General features: G+C 57.1%; 1 protein-coding gene across 3 annotated transcripts in view; it reads left to right on the forward strand.

The window, feature by feature from the left end:
* The window catches only part of SRC (SRC proto-oncogene, non-receptor tyrosine kinase), a 50,293-nt gene that overhangs the window by 2,290 nt on the left and 33,259 nt on the right, over positions 1-14,744 (forward strand). For all 3 annotated transcript variants that reach the window (XM_045980801.1, XM_045980800.1, XM_045980799.1), the window contains exon 2: positions 14,591-14,659. The gene's annotated coding sequence lies outside the window, so the exon portion shown is untranslated. The remainder of the gene's footprint in view (positions 1-14,590; positions 14,660-14,744) is intronic.

A 14,744-nucleotide genomic window follows, 5' to 3' on the forward strand; every position in this document is an offset into this window, starting at 1 on the left:
TTCTGCTGTATACTAGGAGCTTCTAACTCAGGCTCAGCAGTGTGGTGATGGGGTTAGTAGTGGGAGTTGTAGGAGGCATCAGTCAGGAGGCTTCCAGGAGGTGGTGCTCAGGGAGAGCAAGAAGTTTGCTCAACAAAGAAGGAGGGGGGGGTGCTCTTTCTTCCCTTCTATTCAGACACTTCCCAGGACCTCTGGGGTTGTGGAGTGTGGTCAGTCTGGGTAGGTCCTTGCGGCGGAGTTGAGAACAGGTCCCCGGCCTCTCAGATATTTGAGTCTAGAGCATGAGCCAAGTAGCAAACAAGTTGCCAAACAAATTAATATATAATCACAGATGCGATAAGGGCATAGAGAGAGAGGCGTGGGGTGCAGAGGAATCTAGAAGGAAGTATGTAGGAGCTGGCCAGGCATGGAGCTAGGGGAAGGGCTTGCCAACCAGAGGGAACTGCATGTGCAAAGGCCCTGAGGTGGGGGAGTGTGTCTTGTTATGGAGAAACAATGGGAAGACCTCTGAGTCTAAGAGTGTGGAGAATTAAGGAAAGTGGGTGAAAGGTGAAGTGGGGGTTGTTATGGGGGTTGTTATCAGCAGGCCTGGACGATATGGGGCTGTGTGGGCCTTGGGGAGGAGTTTGACCTTCATCTTCACACAAGGGGCTAATTGGTGTCCCCTGTGTGAACAGCCCCATGCTGGAGGCGGTGGGTACGGAGCTGTTCAAGGCACCTGGTAGGAATAGATCTGTGGGCTGGACTCCAAGCATTCTGTGGGGGCCTAGATCAGGAGTCAAGAGGAGGAGGCATTTCAGGCTGGGCTTTGAACGTGGAGTAGGAGTTCACTGGCAGGAAGGCAGGAGAGGGGGGCAGCCAGCTGTTGGGGCGGTGCATGCAGGGTGGCCAGAGGCTAGCGGTGAGGTGGGAAGCAGGCAGCTGGAGACCAGAGGTATGATGAGGGCTCAGGAATCAAACGGGTCTGTGTTTGAATTCTGACTGTCTGTGCTTGTATACCTTTGGGTCATTCACTGTAACTTTCTGAGACTTACTTTCTTCATCTTGAAAATGGAGACAATAAATATCTCCCTATCAGCTGACAGTTAAAGGAGGGCTGTACAGCCCCAGTGCATGGGGCCAGCAGGTGCTTAGGGAGGGGGACCTGCCTCGAGTGGTATTCTACTGGGTGGCTCAATGGGCCCAGTGGGTCTCGCCTCGTCTGTGTGGTGAAGGCTTTAAGCAGATGAGCTCGTGGGGTCTGAAGGTGCTGGTCTGGGCGGGAATGGCCTGGGAAAGCCTCCCATGTGCTGGGGGACTTGAGTCCTGCTCTGCCCTTGCTGTGCAAGGAGGCTCAGCTTGGGGAGAGCACTACTGGTCTACCTCTGCCCAGCTTCTCGAAAAGCCTGCCTTAGGTGAGATCGATCCATTCTCTAGATATAAATACTAAGACCCAGAGTGGAGAAGCCACTTTCTGCCTGGGTCGTGTGGCTCCCACACCTCTCTCTCCCCTTGGATCCCTACAGCCCTTTGCTCCTGCCCCCCCACCACTGTTACCCTCTTAACTCCACTGCCGACCACTCTGGTTTCCACTCAAGTCACTGGGCAGGGCAGGGGTGGGGGTGCGGGTACTTCCTCTGGGGCGCCTCCGTTTCCTCATCTGTGAAGTGGGATAGTAGGAGTCATGGCTTCCAGGATGCCCCAAGGGGACTGAAATAAGGCATTTAGCACACATTGACTAGATGAATAGGGGTGGGGAAGACCCAGACCCGACCCAAGTCCTTCCTCCTCTGGCAGTGGACAACCCCTTCCTGTGACTCAGTTTCTGAAGCTACAAAGTGGGCCTGGGGCTTACCCTTGATAAGGCCAAAGGGAGAGTGGGATGAGATTGTATCTGCCTTTACCTGGGGGCCGGCCCTGCCTCACAATTCGGTGGAAAGCAGGCCCAGTGCATGCTTCCTTCCCTGGTGGTCAAGGCCCCGTCCCCACTGTATGTCCAGAGGAGCCTCGGCCTCGGCACACTCCCCTGCGAAGATGGAATCTGCTCATTTCTCCCGGTGCCTCCAATCTACTGGATGCTCAGTAAATGGGACATCTTTCTCCCTCCCCTCCTTCGTGAGGGCTCAGATAGTATTCAGTCTTAGGATGGCCCAGGCCTGTGCTGCTGTGTTGAGAAGGCTTCTGAGGCCCAGTCTTGGCTTCCCGGGAAGGAGTGATGTGGGGGATTCGTAATGTCTGCCATTGGCAGATGATTTGAGCATGTTGTACACACGCCATGGGTTTGTCATGCCTGGTCTGTTCTGACCTTCTCTTTTCACAGATGGGGGAATTGAGGCCAGAAATACCAAGGACATATTATCCAAGCTGGGAGAAAAAGGTCTGCCTCCTGTCTTTTGATCCAGGCCTCTCCCCACTCAGCCAGCCTGCCCCTTCCCACGGGACAGCCTGGGTGGGGCCCAGTCAAGGGATAGATGAATGGGGAGGATCCCAGAGCCCACGGCCAGATGCCAAACCCCCGTTCCCCGGCTCCGTGCTGTAGGACCTTGAGCAAGTGACATCCTTCTAACCTGGGCCTCAGACCCTCTTCTCCCAGCAGAACCACCCAGGGGGTTCCAAAATAAAATGAGGAGTGTCTCCTACCCTGGTCCTCAGTTTCCTGCTCTGTGCGGGGAGGACTTTTCCCTCACTAAGGCTGTGTGGTGGGGATCCTAGATGGAGGGTCCTCCAGGGCAGGCCTGACAGAGTCCTCTGGGTTCCCAGACCCGCTGGGCTGTGAGGCCGGCACAAGCTGGCTTCTGATGCTGGGGGTGAAGGTCAGGGTAGTGATGGTGTCTGGAAACTCAGCCCACCTGTTCAGGCCTGGTTACCTTCCCTTGGCCTGCCTTTTACTCCATCTGATGTGGGTGTCCTCATGTCATGCCCTGTCCAGCCAGGTCACAGCAAGGTGGCCCATTCCATCCTTTGCCCCAGCGTGGGGTGGGCAGAACTTTTGTTCCCATTACACAGGAAAGGAAACTGAGTCTCAGAGGGGACAAGGGCTGGGGCCACCGTCTCCCAGCACAGCCTAGACTTCTGGCTTCTGGGTGATCTGTAACATCTGATTCCCACCGAGTGGGCACCCAGCCTGCCGAAGTCTTTCCCACGTATAGGGTTGGTGTGTTGCTGGGAGCAGGTGGTCCTGAATTTCTGGGCTTCTGGTTCTGGCTGATGGATCTCCATTCAGATCTGGAGTACTGGATCTTGCAGGAGCTCCCAGGTCCATGGATTGATCTCATGGGTACTTGGTGGATACTCGTGGCATAAAGGGAATAGACGTAGCAAAAGGCTTTTGGAGCCCATTGGTTCTGGGCTCAAATATTGACTCCATGTTTGCTGGGTAGGATTGTTGGGAAACAACTGCTTGGGGCCTTAGTGTCCCTTTCTGTGACATGGGGATGACAGTGCCAGGGCCAGCTTCGACAAGGTGGTGTGAGGGTCAGCTGGGCTAATGTATGGCTGCTTTGGCTGAGTCCGCACACGGCAAGCGCTTCATGGTTCTGAGTGCCTGTGCTTATGAAGGCAATTCCCTGACAAGGCGGGAATTCTGGATGGGAATTGTGGGCCAATTGATTGCGGAATCCCCGGGGCTCCCACTGGTTATTTGTGCCTGTGGCAGGCTTGTCCCATGGGACGTGGCCGAGGGGAAGGTTAACGAGAAACAGACTTTTTTGGTGACCGGGTGGATTGGAAATGACCAGCGTCATCCAGCCTCCCTGAGCCTGGCTCCTGCCTCTTCCCACCTGTGACTCACCCACCTGCGGCTGCACCCCCATTTCCCTTGTACTCAGGTGGCACTTTAGCCTTTCAGAGTGCTTGGCTGTCTCCCTGTGTGTCTGTCCAGCCCTGTGCCTGGCCTCTGTGGGCCCACTGCCCAGTGGCCGTCCCTCTCAATACTTGTCTAAGTGGCTAAGATACCTCTGCGTCTGGAAAGTTCTTAGTGACTACCCTCTGTGCCCTGAGTCCATTCGTTCCTGCTCTGCACTCTGCTGCCTCTTCTCTGCCTTCCCTCACGGTGCTGACACATTCTGCCCTAGATGGCAAGTCATGGGGTTCTTTTTGCCTCAGCGGGAACCATCGCTCTCGGTACTGCCCTTGACAGTTTACTAAGCGCTTGCCACAGCCCCCTGTGAGCATCCCTGGCAGGGCCAGGAGGGAGGCAGAACCATTGTAATCATCTTCATTTGGCAGATGAGGAAACTGAGGCCCCAAGTTAGGGTCACCCTGGCTGGTCTCTCTGCTTGCATGGATGGGACTAACCCCTCGCCCACCCCATGAACCCACCATCTGCCGAGGTGGGAGCCCCTCTCTCAGAGCCCCATGAAAGGATTTGGAGGTGCAGAGAGGTTAAGTGACTTGTCCAAGGTCACATGGTCTGCAAGGCTGGCAGAGCGGGGAGGGTTCCTTCTAGGACTCAGGGACAGGTTGTGCCCACATTCCGACTCCTTCTGAGTGGAGAATGAGATGCAGCCGTGCTCCTGAGGGAATGGTGACCAGCCCCCGGTGTTCCTTCAGAAGTCACTGGCGCCCTCAGCTCATGGTTGGGCCCTGGGTCTGTTCCCAGCGAGTGCCTGGGTCTGGTCCTCTCAGCATCCCACAGGGCTGCCATTCTGGCCCCCTCTCACCTGACGGAGGCTCAGACGAGCAAAGAGACTTGCCCAAGGTCACACAGTTCACAAATTTGCCCCCAGGACCCCGTGAACTCAACAGGCCAGCCCTGCCTCATCCAGGCCAAGCCCTCCTCTGCCTCCTGTCTGACCCCTGACTCTCCTACAGCCCCTCCCTGGCATTCCTCTCACAGTGGCGAGGCCAGGAGACTGCTCTGGGAAGGTACCAGCCCCCAACCCCAGGGCTTCTCCTCTACCTCTGACTGCTGTCACCCACAAGCCGTGTGACTGTAGTGAGTCAGTTTACCTCTCTGTGTGTCAGCTTCCTTACCTGAAAAATGGGCCTAATGACCTACGTCGTGAGCTTGTTCCAGGGATCAAGTGAGGTGTGCAATGCTGTCAGCAAAGCCAGCACGTCGTATGCCCTCAACACAGTTGAGCTGCTGTTTTCTTATCATTGGAATCAACTCGAAGAGGAAAGGGTTGACAGTCAGATGCTCCAGATGGGAAAATTGAGATTCAGAGAAAGGAAATAGGCTCCACCAGACCACAGAGAGATGTCACAGGTTCCTGGGGGGTAGATTCCACTTTCCAGATGGGGAAACTGTCCCCTCCCAGGACTCAGTTTTCTCATCTGTGCAGTGGGTTTGTGCCTATCATGGGGGAGATAGTTCTCTCACATCAAACCAGTGTGGTTTCTTAGTCAGCAGCCACCCTAGGGTTGGGGTTGGGGGAGGTGAGGGCTCCAGTCTAGTCTGGTGGGGGCTGTTCCCTGTGCACTCTGTCCCTGAATTATGCCAAATTCTCAAGGCTGGGCCTGCCTAGGAGGCTGAACCAGGCTCGGCGAGGCCTTCTGGGGGCCCTGCGGCTACTGGCACTCGGGTCCCACCATGTCAGTTGGTCCACCCGCCGCCTCTGTCATGTGCCCTGGACAAGTGGCTTTTCTTACTGAGCCTCAGTTTTTCACTGGTGACATGGGGGCAGATGTCTTTCTTCACTGGGCTGCTGCAAAGACTGGATAAGCTCATTTTCTCCCAGATTTCTGCCCATGCCAGGCTTAGAGAAAGGCCCCAGCTAGTGGTTATGGTTATGACCATGGGCAGGACTCTGATTGGTAAGAAGGGGGAACAGCGTTCCAGGCAGAGGACCCATGTGAGCAGAGGCTCAGAGTTAGGACAGTTTAGGGAACACCCTGCAGTTAGGGGAGGGTAAGTGGGAGTGGACTGCCATCTTCCAGGATTTGGACTGACCCCGAGGGGAGGGGGCAGGGTGTCAGCAGTGACTGTGGTGACATTGACCTTCCTGCCCTCCAAATTTCAGATTTCCTTTCAGAGCCTTGGGAGTAGCCACCTGTGCTCCCCACCCCCCTCCCTGCCAGGTGTTCCCGAAGGCCCTGGAACCAGATGAGCCACAGTTCTATTTGGGGACAATTCTGCTGTTCCCGTTTCTCTCCTGTGCCCTAGTTTTAGAAACGACGTGGGCTTGGTTACCAGTTGGCCATTTGCAGAAGGCACCCCCCACCACCACTCCGCCCATACCTTAGATCTGTGGGAAGCATGGCAAAATAGGGCTTATTGCTGCCTCTGGGAGTTGTTCCTGGCCTCTGTCCCTGGGTTCTCTGGGTAGGGAGTTGGCAGCTGGACTCTTGATGACCTGCTGCTGGTGTCTGGGCCTTGTGCTGGGGTCTGGAGACCCCAAGGGTTACACCCTGGGACCAGCCCGTACTCCAGTGGAGGTGGACATGACCCTGATCATTGCCCTACCACAGGGTGGGCACTGTAGGAACTGTGGCAGCCCATTACAAGGCCAGGAGGGCTTCCTAGAGGAGGTGCCACCTTTAGTCTTAAAGGATGAGCAGGAGCTCACAAGGGAAAAAATGGTGAGGGCATGCCAGAAAGAAGGGAGATCCTGGGCGAAGATCTGGAGGTAGGAACTCATCTGGTGGGTGCAGGCATAGCCTGGGAAGGTGGGGACTGTCAGCTCATGTACAAGGTAGTTAGAAGGTGACTAGACTAACCAGACAAGACCTCAATACCTTGCCAGGCTTTGCTGAGGCCTCCTGCTGAAGGTGTGAAGGGAAGACATAGAGAGGGTCAGACCCGGCTCTTTGGTGCTCAGTTACCGTTGCCAAGTGAAAGTAGTCCAGGGAGGCTGGGGTTCCAGAAAGGGATCAAGAACCCCTATCTGGGGCAGAAGGTAGAGGCTAGTTTGCGGCCTTGGAGGGAGCAGGACTTCCTGGAGGAAGTGGTGCATAACATACCTGAAAGGAAGGGATAGTTCTCTGTGGGGAGATGGAGCTTGAACCAAGGCCTGAAGGTGTGGGATGAGCAGCTCCTCTTGTTGGAGCCCCAAGAAGTGGTAGGGTTTTGACTTGAGAGGTGTTGGTGCCTGTCCACAGAGAGCCCTGAGCACCTGCTCGGCGAGTCTCCGTGCTGTCCCTGCGCCTGAGGAGAGGCTGCTGGGCATGACTGATTCATTTGGCATTGTGGCTTTGGTGAGGTGGCCCTGGAGAGAAGGTGGGCGCCGGCCAGACAAATGGCAGGTCTGGGATTGATGGGGGAGCAGCAAGGTGAGGGGTGGCATCCTCAGCCCCTGCTCTGCCTGCCTGGACGTCCTTTCCCTGCGGAAGCCCGCCTGGCAGGAAGTGGTGGAGACGTGTTGGGGCCTGGCTGGCCGATTCTGAAGGTGCCTGAGACATGGGTTGGGCATGGGGCAAGGGCTCTGGGTTCAGGGCCCAGCCTCCCTGCCTTGTTGGTAAACCTTGCCAGGGCAAAGGTCTCCCCGCTTGGGTGCAGGGCTAGGCATGGTTGTCCATTTCTGCCTCCAGAAAGGCCCCTCCACCCTCTTGAACCCAGCAGGTCTGTACTCCAGATGAGGTGGGTTGAGAACCATGGCTGAAGATTCTGGTGCCAGACAGGCATGGGTTTGAAACCCAGCTTTGTTCTCTGTGGGCTGGGAGACCTTGGCAAGGTATCTTTGCCATTCTGAGCCTCAGTTTCCCCATCTGCAAAATGGGGGTCACCCTAGAGTTCCTAGGGCTGAATGAGATTTCAGAGGGCTGCGCCCAGCACCGTGCCCGCCCCTGGGGTCTGGCTTTTGAGCTGTTGGCTGGGCTGACCAGGGTGGTGGGACCTGCTGGGTGGCTGAGGGGTGGCTTCTGGTCTGCCTGGGTTCAGCAGAGGCACTGAAGACAAAGCCCCTTTGTGGTGGGACAGATGGAGCCTCGGAGCCCCCCTCTTCGGGCCACCCGCCCCTCCTCCTCATCCAGTTCCCCCGGGGGAAGAGCTTCCTCAGACAGAGAAGATGGGAAATGAAAGTCGGGCTGTGCAGGAGGAAAGGCCGGGCTGGCTGCAGCTGCAGAGGCCAGAGCCTGGCTGGTGAGCTTGGGCGGATCCATCCCTTCTCTGGGCCCCCTTCTCAGGGCCCTGGGCATCCTTGGCAAGTCCCAAGCCCCCTGTGTGTGTCCTGTTCACTTATCCATACATCCATCCATCCACCTATCCATCTGTCTATCCATCCGTCCATCCATCCATCCATCTGTCTGTCCGTCCGTCCAGCCATCTGTCTGTCCATCCATCCACCCACGCACCCATCCATCTGTCTATCCATTTGTCCATCCATCTGTCCATCTGTCCACCCATCCACCCATTCAGTATTACCAGATATCCACCCCATGCTAGGTCCTGTGCTTTCGGCTAGTGTCCACTCTGGCCGGATGGTAGCCAGGCATCCCAGCTGGTGACTGTTTTGCCCATTCCATGTGCTGTAGACATTCAGCTGTGAGACAGGAGTGGTCTCTGTTCCCCTCAGCTGTGTGTTCTCACCGTGAGCTGTGTCATCAGAGCTGTGGGCCGTGCTAGGAAGGAGAAGTTGAAGGTCTTCGCCTGGGCTGGGGGAGGTCAAGAGAGGCCTTGTGTGAGGAGGTGGCTTTTGAAACGAGACTCAGAGAGAGAGGGCAGAGCTGGTTGGGTGTGTTGCCATTTAAACAGGTGGCCAGGAAAGGCCCTCTGAGCCTGTGACGTCTGAGTAAAGCACCTGAAGCAAGTGAAGGAGGGAGGTATGGACGGGTCTGGGGACCGCGTGCTCTGGGCAGAGGGAGCAGCAGGGGCAAAGGCCCGAGTGAGTGTGTGCTCCGGGTTCTCAGGGAAAGGGGAAACAGTGGGCAGTGTGAGCAGATCAGAAGGGGGTGGGCCTGGGAGAGTCCTCTGTAGGCTATGGGAAGTCCCTGTGAGGACTTTGTCCTTTGTGTTGTCGGGGCTGTGAAGCGGGGAGCGGTGGTTAAGACTGACATTCCAGAAAGGCTCTCTGCCCCCATTTGGCCAGCTTGGAGGAGGAGGCTGGGCCAGGACTAGGGGGGTGGCCATGGTGAGAGGAAGTGGCTTCAGGATGTGTTTGGGGGTGGGACCGACAGGACTCGGAACTGGGTTGCATGGGGGCAGGGGAAGTCGTCCCTCCTCTCTTGGGCTGCTGGTGATGAGGGGCTGAGTCCCCGTCACAGACCACTGTGGTTTCTGGTTTATGATCGTTTCCTCTCCCCAGCCCATCTGGAGGCACAAATTTCCAGTGCCTCCACCTTCTCCTGAGGGCTGGACTGAGCCATCCAGTTCCTATACATGAGGTGAAATGGTCAGGACCCTGCCCATTTTACAGATGAGAAAACCGAGGCTCAAAGTGGTATACCCGCTGCCTGAGTTACACAGCCAGGCAGGGTTGGCGCTTGCCCTCTCAGGACTCCGTGGGTCTGTGGATCTGGGGACTATGGATCCTGCCTCCCCAGTTGCAGCTCCAGATTTCTGGAGTACCCGAGATTCCTTTCCTGCCCTGAACTACCTTGGGGAGCGGGAGGCTGCTCAGTGTGACCTCAGGCGTGGGGTCAGGAGCCTGGGCTCTCCCTGGCCACGTGACTGGACCTCGGTTTCCTCTGCTGGGGGTCCCTAGCTCCTAGCGGTGCTGGGAGGACCAGACCAAGCGAGGAGTGTCAAGTGCCAGGTCTGATGGCAGGCATACAGTAAACATGAAGTAATCAGCAGGTAGTCTTATTGTTGTCGTTTCTGTGGGGAGTAAGGACATGTGTGTACGTCTGGCCTCCGGCTATGTCCACCTGCAGCGCGGGGCTTTGGGGCAGACCTGCGGTTGCCTGGTGGTGTCTTCCACGTGACTCTGCACCAGAGGATTGAGGGTTCCCCTGGTCCCTGGGGAAGCTGGCCATGAAGCAGCAAGGGACAGAGTGGGGTTTTACACCAGGTGGCCTGCTGCCTCGGCCCGTTCCTGCGCCACTCACTTCCCGGCCTTGCCCTTCCCTCTAGGGCTTCTAGGCTGTGGACAGGTGGAGGCAGGTCCTATCAGGAAGGGATCCTGCCCTCTGCAGGGCGGGGCAGGGCCTGGAGTCTGGAAAGCAGTACCCTTCCTGCTCAGGAAGAAACCTGAGAGTGGCAGGAGCTGGAATGGTTCTGTCTCTGTGGGGCTGGGGTTAGTGGGAGCTCCAGGGTCCACTTAGCTTTTGCCTTCCCTGGCCTGCGAGTCCTGTCCCCAGCAGCACCTCTGCACCCCTCGGCTGCTGCTAGCCCGAGCCTGCAGCCCCTGCTCCGCCCCGGCTGCACTGGCGGAGCCGGTTTGAGGCCTGCCAGCCCCAAGCATGTCTGCTCCACGAGCATGGGACCAGACATGTTGCGGCAGCCCCGGCCCATGGATGGTCCCTGGCTCCCCCTTCGCTCACTCCTTGCTCACTCGGCAAACATCCCCTGGTCCCTGTTCTGTGCCTGGGCCCGTACTGGGTGGGGCTGGGGACCTGGAGTTGTCTCTGGCTTGCCCACTGCCCTGTGTAGGTCAGGGAGGTCAGAAACCCGGCCACAGGGACCCCTCAGGTGGTGGCAGGAGATGGGGCTGGTTGGGGTGTAGGCTGTGGGGCAGGACAGACCCAGGACTGAGGCCTGTACCTCTTCATTGTCCCAGGCCCTGGGGGGGGACCCATCCATCCTTCCCTCCCTGCCCTTGTCTCTTCCTCCCTCCTTCCCTCCATCCCTCCCTCCTTGTACTGGAGTTTGTGAAGGGTCAAGGGGAGCAGGTGGGGAAGCCCTGGGGGAGGGGGCCGCACATGCCAAGCCTGAAGGGGGGAGCGGCGCCGGAGGGGGGGGGCGTGGCGCGGGGGAGCCTCTGAGCCTGAGACTGATGATCGGCAAGACCGGCCATAAAGCTTCTACCTGAGGCTCGCAGGATGGAGGCCCGCTGCTTTCTCCCTCCTCCCTACCCCTCAGCCCTACCCTCAACTCGAGATCACACAGCGATTCTGACTGAAGCCTTTCACCCTCCCTGTGCCCACACCCTCGGTCAGGGGCCAGACTCGCTTGGCTCTGTGACCCCGGCCTGGGCGCCCCCTGCCCCAAGCCTAAGCTCTTGGTCTGTGAAGGGGGACGTCTCACAGAGCCTCCCTAGCATGGGGACTGTGGCCTCCTGGCCTGTGGGCCGCCCTGCTCACCCTCTGGCCTGGCTGCTCGGTATAGGCTCTGGGGTAGAAGCCAGAATAGGGTTGGGGGGGGTCCTCACCAGCCCCAAGATGCTCCCATGGTCAGGAGGACCCAGCAGCAGCTTTTTAGTGACTGATCTCTTGGGCCTTTGATATGGGGGATGGTGGGAAGTGGGCATGGGAACACTGGAGCCACCCACTGTGTGCCTGTCTTTTTGCCCATTTTGCTGCTGGGGAGACTGAAGCTACGTACTGAACACTGACTGGCTCCCTTCCTTTCTCTTAATGACCCCACCTTTAGGCCTTTGCCCAAGCAGGCCCTTCCGCCTGGATCATACTTCCCCTGCCTCTTTTCACACACTGCCCAGCCTTTGGACCTCAGCTGTGATGTCCTCTCCTCTGGGAAGTCCACTATGGTTTAGGACCCTTCTTGTCCCTCCAGCCTGCTGGAGCTGGAGGTTACTGTGCTCTGATAGGATCACTGTGGGATGAAGACTCACTACCCTTACCCTGCCCCATCACATACCCTCAGGGGCCTGAGAAAACTTTCATGGTCTCCCCTCTCAGTTTTTCAGGACTTTCTGATCTAAATTGCCAGACTTATCCCTCTCAGGGCCTGCTTCAGACCTCTTCAGACCTGGCCCAGACACCAGCAGTAACCCAGTTAAGCTGGGACCCATACAGTCCAGACCTTTCATGCAATAACCCCCTGTACGTCTGGCCTTCCTGCCTCAGGATCTTTGCACATGCTGTGCCAACCCTTCTAGACTGCCCTTCCCATGCCTCCTATGGGTCCCGTGGAGGCAGGATGGGCTTTGGTATCACCTAGATCTGTGTTGGCTTCTGGGTTTCCACTTCCTGGGTTGGCAGCTTCCTGCCAACGTGAGACTTTACGTCCTCACGTGTGACATGAGTGTGGCCATGACTCAGTTCAGGGCTTTTGGGAACATTTGAAGGGGCAGTGTGAACCTTAGGTGGGAGGATGGGGGAGGGGAATGTGGCCATCAGCATGCCCCATTCCACCCCTCCAGCCTGCACTGGATCAGCCGATGGCACGGAGTTCTGCTGAGGGAGCCAAGGCAGCCCTAGACCCTACCAAGAAGAGCCCAGCCAAGGCTCCTTCCTCGGGGCCTTCCCTGTGGGCAGAAGCTCCGAGATGGAGGGACTTGTCGGTGAGCTGCTAAGAGACTTTAGTCCCATCACGTAATTGGTGTGTGTCCGTTTCCTCATTTATAAATGGGATAATGAGAACGGTACGAAGTAGATCCTAAATAAGTACTAGCTTTTCCTATTGTCATTGTTCGTATCCCCCCCGTCTGGATCCAGAGTCCTTTCCATATTCCAAACCACCTGTGGGAACACATCCTAGTCTGACAGGTAATTCTTTTGCGAGTGTGAAAGGAAAGAAGGACTCAGGTGAAGACCCCTGCCCTCGGGGAGCTTCCGTTCAAGTGTGGGAGGCCGGAGGGGAGGCTGGAATGGGACGTAGCCCCCATCTATGAAATGGGAGCATTGGACTGACACCCTCACCACGTTCCTCTGGCCTCCTCCGTGGACAGGGCGGTGCTGGTGGCACCTTCTCCGCAGGGCTGTTGTGAGGAGGGACGAGGGGGTCAGTTGGGGACCCGGCCTCCGAGGTTCAGAAGGGTCCCACGTTCACTCCATATGTGGCCACTCCATACATCAGCCACTCCCCCTGTCCTGGCTCCCATTTCCCCATATGGACAGTGGACTGGCTTGGAGCCCTGCTTAGTCCCCAGTGCATGGACTCCCTGCTGGAGGCCAGCTGGGACCAGTGGCCTTGGACAGAAGGACTGACGGCGGCCTAGGGCCCGGAGACCCAGGATCCCCAGCGGGCCCACTTCTATCTTGGATGGTGGCCGGGGCACCTGACTTGGCTTCTCTGAGCCTCCCTCTGTCCCCTCCTCTGCAAGACAGGGCTGATCACCCCCGCGTAGCTGGGTCCTGGTGAGACCCAGGGAACTAAGCAATAATGGAAGCCATCACGTACATCACGTACAGTGACGTCCCCTTTTATGAAGCGTGGCCTGTGCGCTCCGGGCTCTGCGTCGGTTAGCTCATTTGCCTTTGCAGCTGCCTGGGGATGACCATGGACATCTCCATGGTACCAAAGGAGGCTTTGGTTAATTTATCCAGGGTCTGTCTGTGGGCCGCGGTGGAGGGCCCCCTTTACCCTCTGCTGTAGCCCGCCTGGCTCGGGTAGGTGCCTGCTAGTGCCTTTCCAGTTCCTCTCTCCAGAGACAGGACTGATGGCTGCCGATGGGGTGGTTCACCTCCGCACCACCTCCTCCCCCTCCACCCCAACACATTCCTGATACAACCTCCACCACCCATTCTTCCCCACCCCTGCTTGGGTCGCTGTTATCAGGAGACATTCCCGGAGTGGCTGAAGAGCTCCCAGCTTGGGTGCTTCTAAGAGGGGTTGTGACCACTGATACTGGTCCTGTTGTTGGCTCCCTTGGAGGTGGGTCCTTGGGACATGAGGTCACAGAACTCAGACGGTTCAAGTCCACTTGCGGTTGCTGCATCTTATGGGCTCTGTGACCTTCGGCAAGCACCATGACCTCCGTATGCGTCAGTTTTCTCATCTGCAAAACAGGGCTGGCCACACAGGGCTGCCGTGGGCTCATCGGGCTTCATGCTCGAAACGCCGTTCTTAGTATGATGTCTGACACACAGGAGTCTCTCTGCTCATCAACTGGCCGTTGTTGTCATCTGAGAACCAACTGTCTCTCTTTTTTGTGGGCCCTCCAGTTTAGATGGTATCTGTCCACCTTCTGAGGGGTGCACCTCCGGAGGATCCCTGTGGGCTTTTTCTTCTCCAGGCCTGTGGGGTGATGGAGAGTGTGGAGGTCTTTTCAGAAGTTGAGATCCTGCTGTGTGATCTTAGGCCACCCCTGTCCTTCTCTGAGCCTCCTTTTCCTGGTCTGCCCTTTGAGCAGTAGGATGTGCGGTTCTGCCCCAGTCCCTCCTTGTCCCCATCACTATAATTCCTCCCTTGGCTGATTTAGCCCCTTCGCTTTTGCCTGTCTTTCCCACTACAGTGGTTGGCGTCTAGCAGATGCTCAGCTAAGCTTAGTGGAAGGAACCAACAAAAGTGCAATTGAGTGAATACCCAGGGCTTTCCTATCTCCATGTCTTCCAGTGCATGGCTCCCTTTGCCAGGAGCATTGTCCCCAGTCATCTCTGCTTGTGGGACTCCTTCTCATTCCTGAAGTCCTTCTCAAATGCTGCCTCTCCCAGCAAGCCTTTCCCGGCTTCTCCCAGTCCGAGAGGATGGGCCTGTGCTCTGCACGTGTGGTCCGAGGCCCCCTGATGCCACCTGGTATCATCCACCTTGGTGTAGAGGGTGACCTATTAATAAACAATAAGGACCATGCCCCGAATGGGCACCAGACACAGCAAAGAGCCCTGTGCATGGGCTGTCTTATTTGCCCCTCCACAACAACCTTGAAGGCTGATACGATTATCCCTCTCTTTGCAGAACACAAGCTCAGAGAAGCGAGGGGACTTTGCCAGCTATGAGAGAGAGCGCACCAGGATTCGAGACCAGGTAAGCTTGTGTTTTTTCCTGAAAGGAAAAGAGAAAGCATACACACACACACACACACAGAGTTAAAAAAAAAATTCAAAGTACA

Source organism: Meles meles, chromosome 16 (genome assembly GCF_922984935.1).
Source record: "Meles meles chromosome 16, mMelMel3.1 paternal haplotype, whole genome shotgun sequence".
NCBI lineage: Eukaryota > Metazoa > Chordata > Mammalia > Carnivora > Mustelidae > Meles > Meles meles.